Below are 6,779 nucleotides of genomic sequence, written 5' to 3'. Positions count from 1 at the left end.
GATATGATCCTATACATCGAAAACCCGAAGGACTCCACAAAAAGATTATTAGAAACAATAAACCAATACAGTAAGGTCGCAGGATACAAAATTAACATACAAAAGTCCATAGCCTTTCTATATGCCAACAATGAAATATTAGAAAACGAACTCAAAAAAATAATCCCCTTCACGATTGCAACAAAAAAAAAATAAAATACCTAGGAATAAACATAACAAAGAACGTAAAGGACCTATATAATGAAAATTACAAAGCATTGTTAAGGGAAATCGAAAAAGATACAATGAGATGGAAAAATATTCCTTGTTCTTGGATAGGAAGAATAAATATAATCAAAATGGCCATATTACCCAAAGCAATATACAAATTTAATGCAATTCCCATCAAAATCCCTATGAGATTTTTTAAAGAAATGGAACAAAAAATCATCAGATTTATATGGAACTATAAAAAACCCCGAATAGCCAAAACAATCCTAAGGAAAAAGAATGAAGCTGGGGGCATTACAATACCTGACTTTAAACTATGTTATTGGGCCACGATAATCAAAACAGCATGGTATTGGCAGAAAAATAGACACTGAGACCAATGGAACAGAATAGAAAGCCCAGAAATAAAACCACATATATATGGTCAAATAATCTTTGATAAAGGGGCCAACAACACACAATGGAGAAAAGAAAGCCTCTTCAACAAATGGTGTTGGGAAAACTGGAAAGCCACATGCAAAAGAATGAAACTCGACTACAGCCTGTCCCCGTGTACTAAAATTAATTCAAAATGGATCAAAGACCTAAATATAAGACCTGAAACAATAAAGTACATAGAAGAAGACATAGGTACTAAAATCATGGACCTGGGTTTTAAAGAACATTTTATGAACTTGACTCCAATGGCAAGAGAAGTGAAGGCAAAGATAAATGAATGGGACTACATCAGAATTAAAAGTTTTTGCTCAGCAAGAGAAACTGATATCAAAATAAACAGACAGCCAACTATATGGGAACTGATATTTTCAAACGACAGCTCAGATAAGGGCCTAATATCCAAAATTTACAAAGAACTCATAAAACTCAACAACAAACAAACAAACAATCCAATTAAAAAATGGGAAGAGGACATGAACAGACACTTCTCCCAGGAAGAGATACAAATGGCCAACAGATATATGAAAAGATGCTCAGCTTCATTAGTTATTAGAGAAATGCAAATCAAAACTACAATGAGATACCACCTCACTCCTGTTAGATTAGCTATTATCAACAAGACGGGTAATAGCTAATGTTGGAGAGGCTGTGGAGAAAAAGGAACCCTCATTCACTGTTGGTGGGACTGTAAAGTAGTACAACCATTATGGAGGAAAGTATGGTGGTTCCTCAAAAAACTGAAAATAGAACTACCTTATGACCCAGCAATCCCTCTACTGGGTATATACCCCAAAACCTCAGAAACATTGATACGTGAAGACACATGTAGCCCCGTGTTCATTGCAGCACTGTTCACAGTGGCCAAGACATGGAAACAACCAAAAAGCCCTTCAATAGAAGACTGGATAAAGAAGATGTGGCACATATACACTATGGAATACTACTCAGCCATAAGAAATGATGACATCAGATCATTTACAGCAAAATGGTGGGATCTTGATAACATTATAAGAAGTGAAATAAGTAAATCAGAAAAAAACAAGAACTACATGATTCCATACATTGGTGGAACATAAAAATGAGACTAAGAGACATGGACAAGAGTGTGGCGGTTACCAAGGGTGGGGTGGAGGGAGGACATGGGAGGGAGGGAGGGAGAGAGTTAGGGGGAGGGGGAGGGGCACAAAAAACTAGATAGAGGGTGACGGAGGATAATCTGACTTTGGGCGAGGGGTTTGCAACATAATTTAATGACAAAATAACCTAGACATGTTTTCTTTGAATATATGTACCCTGATTTATTAATATCATCCCATTACCATTAATAAAAATTTATTATAAAAAAAATAAGTTGAGTAGGCTATATGTACAGTACTGTGAAATGATGTTATAAAAATCTTTAAGTCATAGTTTATCATAATTTTCTTTCATTATTGTTATATATCATAATCTTCTTTGTTCATTTTATGCCATTTGTATCATCTCTACACCATTTTGTTTCTTATTTTTACATTCATCAGGTTTAAGTAAAACACTGCATTACCAGTACAACTGGTTTAATATTTGCAAAGACAATTTCCTCTTGGTAGACATCTTGGGAGGGATTTGATGAAAAATATCCAAGACACAAAACACAAATTGCTGTACCGAGTCTGGGATAACAGTTGAAATGGTGCATGTGGAGATGGTAGTGCTGCTGGAAGCTGGTCCACACTGTCGAATGCCCAGCTGGGCAATGCTTGCGCTGCCAGACGCGGAGCAGTCATGGCTAGCGATTGTGGTCGTAAAGTCGAATGGTCGTAAGTTGCATAGGTCATAAGTCGATCAATATTTGTAATGCAGTATCATTTCTGTCTCAGCAAACCATTGATGAAATATTTAGGCATTGAAGATAAATTTTGAAAGGTTCATTTGGCTAGAAATAAGCTCATTATTATTTGTTATCTTTGCCTTCTGCCTGTCGATGATCACGGCCTACCGGCAACTTTTCTTTTGCCCCCTGCATTTACAGAAAGCTCCTGTGTGATAAGTCAGAATCTAATGAATAGATTCATTAACTTTTAAAGGGTTTTCCCCAAATTCATCTGAATCACTCCATATATATGTTCTTAAAGACATTTAACATGGCATTTTTGTGATGTTGAATGTTGTACCTTGAAGCAGGCTGAATGAAGATAAAGCCTGAAAAACTAAAACTGTGATTCACAAACTATTTTGGGAAAATAAAGGTCCACGGATATATTTTAAAGGTGATAAATTGAGATAAATCAATTCTGTTTAATTGTCACTTAATTCAGAATATCAAAAATGGTCTTTAAAACGCAATTAATTGTAGAGTTAGATTCTGTAATGAGCCAAAGTGATATTCATGAGAACTGTGCTATGTTATTTGCACTCCATCTGCGTAATAACCAGTACTGGCGCCTCTTAACTTCTCTCAACAGCTATGGCTTAATGAGGCAGTTATCCACTTCTAACTCCAATTGTTCCATTTTTGTTGTTGTTGTTTTGTTTTGGTCCCATTCAGTATCTGTCGTGTCTGCCAGAAATGCAAACAAGTATATATAAATACTGTTACCAAAGTGACTTTAGCTGGGCTTCTTCCTATTATCTGGGGATTTGATCTGCCTTCCAGCAGCATTTTGAGAAAGTGCATTAGTTCCCTAGGACTGCCATGACAAAGTACCACCGACTGAGTGACTTTAAACAACAGATATTTGTTCTCTCATAGTTCTGGAGTCTATAAATCTAAAATTAAGGTTTTAGCAAGGCCATGCTCTCTCTGAAGCCTCCAGGGTAGAATCTGCTTCATGCTTTTCTTTCCTTTCTGGTGTTTCTGCCATCCCTTGGCTTATAGATGTCTCTATCAATGCATGAGGGGAGACTCAACTAGGGGTGGAAGCACACAATGCAAAATATAAATGATGCATTATAGGATTGTGTACCTAAAATCTGTATGATTTTATTAACAAATGTAACCCCTATAAGTTCAATAATTTTTTTTAAATAATGCATGGCATTATGTCTCCTCCCATGTCTTATCTCTGTGCATGTCTATCTCTATGTTTCTACTCTTCTTATAAGGACACTAGTCACAGTAGATTAAGGGCCACCCTACTCCAGTATGACCTTATCTGACTTAATCATATCTGTAATGACCCTATTTACAAATAGGTTGCATTTGAGGTATTAGGATTAGGACTTCCACATACAGTTTTGGGACAGAATTCAACTTAGAACAGAGAGCAAGTCTTCTGATAGACAAAGTGCACAAACTTCTTACCTATTCATGGAACATTTAGTACGTGATTATTTAATATTGCTATTTTAATATTTTTATATATTTGTTTATTTTCTATTTCATTTTATAGAGGATTGGTTGGCAGCATAAACAAAAACATATAAAATTTTAATTAAGGAGAAATATAAATAGAACTAGAAAATGCAAAATATAAGTGAAAATAAGATGAGCAAAAAGGAAGTAAGACAGATGAGAGTTACAAAATATACAATACAAAAATAATTTAATAAAGTGGTTTTACTAAATTGCTTAGTACCATGTTTGATAAAAGGTAGGTATGCATAAGTGATAGCACTTACTCATACATTACTTTAAAAAATATGCAACAATTGTATTATAAGAGTATTCAAATTTGTTTTGAACTCCTCAGAAGCCAAAGCAAAAAGGATTATATGATTGAATAAGTAATTACCACATTCCGATAAGGGAAAGCCCATTGGTTCCCTAGAGAAAGTCAAACTTTTGTATTTTTAATTTCCCAGATTTATTTTTTATGTAAGACTTTATATGATTCAGAATTATATAATATATATATATATATTCTTAAGAAAAATGATATTGGATTTTAAACTTGTGTCTTACAACATTCACTGAGGAAATTATAGTATAAAAAATTTTAAATCATTGAAGAACTAAGATAACAGAGTATGTGGTGTTTTGTAGAATATGTAGTTTTAATCTTCCACAATACCACTTCCTGTACTCAATTTTTTGACAGGGACTAAATAGCAGAGTATGAGTTTGAGGTGAGGTGAGAGTTTACGTAATAATTATCATATTGTTCCAATAATATGACTCTTCAATTTATGTCATTTATTTCCCTCAAATAATAGTTAATGGACTACTGCATTTTAACTCCTCTCAGAGTCCAGGCATTGACAGTAAATAAGAAAACAGGTTAAAAATTTCTATCTAATAAAAGAAGGTGGAGAACAAAGAATTATAGAAGCAAGAGTCCTTGTGCATAAAGGTAGATAGCTGACTACCCTTGACTAATGTTACCATCAGAATCATCCAGAAGATAGAGTATGTTTCTTATAAATATACCAACTGAAATATTATAGCTTATAGGGAAGAAGGCAGGGAGGGAGGGAGATGAGGAGAAGGAAGAAAGAAGAGAGAAAGAGAGCAGTCTAGTAGTGTCAGGTAGGGCCTCAGAATGGGGATGTATGTAGAGCTCCCTATGAAAGATAGCATTGGGGTTCATCAGATACATCCTGGGTATCTAATTCTATCCCCAGTTTTACAGGCTTCATAAGTATAGTTCCCTACATGTGGTTTCTCTAAACTCTGGAACTTACTATTCACCATTCTAGGAGACATGCAGGCTGTTACTACTGTCCTTGTGGCACTGGCATTATCATGGCATCTTAGTTGTTGCCATGAAAGTAAAAACTTTTCAGAAAACATGGTACTGGCATAAAAACAAACAGAGCAATGGAACAGAATAGAGATCCCAGTAATAAACCCACACCTACATGGTCAATTAATCTATGACAAAGGAGGTGAGGATATATGATGGGGTAATGACAGTTTTGTTTTTTTTTTCATTTTTCTGAAGCTGGAAACGGGGAGAGACAGTCAGACAGACTCCCGCATGCGCCCGACCGGGATCCACCCGGCACGCCCACCAGGGGCGACGCTCTGCCCACCAGGGGGCGATGCTCTGCCCATCCTGGGCATCGCCATATTGCGACCAGAGCCACTCTAGCGCCTGGGGCAGAGGCCACAGAGCCATCCCCAGCACCCGGGCCATCTTTGCTCCAATGGAGCCTTGGCTGCGGGAGGGGAAGAGAGAGACAGAGAGGAAAGCGCGGCGGAGGGGTGGAGAAGCAAATGGGTGCTTCTCCTGTGTGCCCTGGCCGGGAATCGAACCCGGGTCCTCCGCACTCTAGGCCGACGCTCTACCGCTGAGCCAACCGGCCAGGGCATGACAGTTTTTTTTAATAAATGGTATTAAGAAAACTGGAAAGTCACATGCAAAAACATAAAACTAGACCACTTTCTTATACTCTACACAAAAATAAACTCAAATGGATTTAAATGGAAGACCTGAAACTATAAAACTCCTAGAAGAAAACATAGGCAGTAAAACTCTTCGACTTCATTCTTAGTAATATTTTTTTGGATATGTTTGCTCAGGCAAAGGAAACAAAATAAAAAAAAAATGTTTGCATAGCAAAGAAAATGATCCACAAAAAGGAAATACAGTCTACTGAATGCAAGAAGAAATTCACCAATAATACATCTAATAATGAGTTAATATTGAAAAAATATAAAGAACTTATACAGCTTAACACCAAAGAAATCAACTAATCCACTTAAAAATTGGGCAGAGGGCATGAATAAACATCTCTCCAAAGAGGAAATAAAAATGGCCAATAAACATGAAAAGATGCTGAATATCACAAATCACCAGGGAAATGCAAATTAAACCACAATGGGATATCACCTCACCCCTGTCAGAATGGTTATCATCAATAAATCAACAAACAACAAGTATTGGTGAAAATGTGGAAAAAAGGGAGCCCTCGTGCACTATTGGGGATAGCAAATCGATGCAGTCACTGTGCAAAACATAATGGATATCTTCAAAAAATGAAAAATAGAACTACCTTATGATCCAGGAATTCCACTTCTAAATTTATCTGAAGAAATTCAAAACATTAATTTGAAAAGATAAATGTTCACTGCAGCATTATTTACAATACCCAAAATATGGGAGCAACCTATGTGTCATAAATAGATAAATGGATAAGAAAGATGCAGTACATATATACAATGGAATATTAGTCATAAAAGAATGAAATCTTGCCATTTGCAACAACAT

At 36.1% G+C, this 6,779-nt stretch overlaps 1 non-coding gene across 1 annotated transcript; it reads right to left on the bottom strand.

Moving 5' to 3' along the window:
• Positions 1 to 5,803: 5,803 nt before the first annotated feature.
• TRNAS-AGA (transfer RNA serine (anticodon AGA)) lies at positions 5,804 to 5,879 on the bottom strand. Its single transcript has one exon. It is a non-coding gene; the product is annotated as a tRNA-Ser (tRNA).
• Positions 5,880 to 6,779: the final 900 nt, after the last annotated feature.

This window comes from Saccopteryx bilineata, chromosome 4 (genome assembly GCF_036850765.1).
Source record: "Saccopteryx bilineata isolate mSacBil1 chromosome 4, mSacBil1_pri_phased_curated, whole genome shotgun sequence".
Lineage (NCBI taxonomy): Eukaryota > Metazoa > Chordata > Mammalia > Chiroptera > Emballonuridae > Saccopteryx > Saccopteryx bilineata.
The sequence above is the reverse complement of the archived record's forward strand: the minus strand, read 5'-3'. Positions and strand labels throughout refer to the sequence as shown.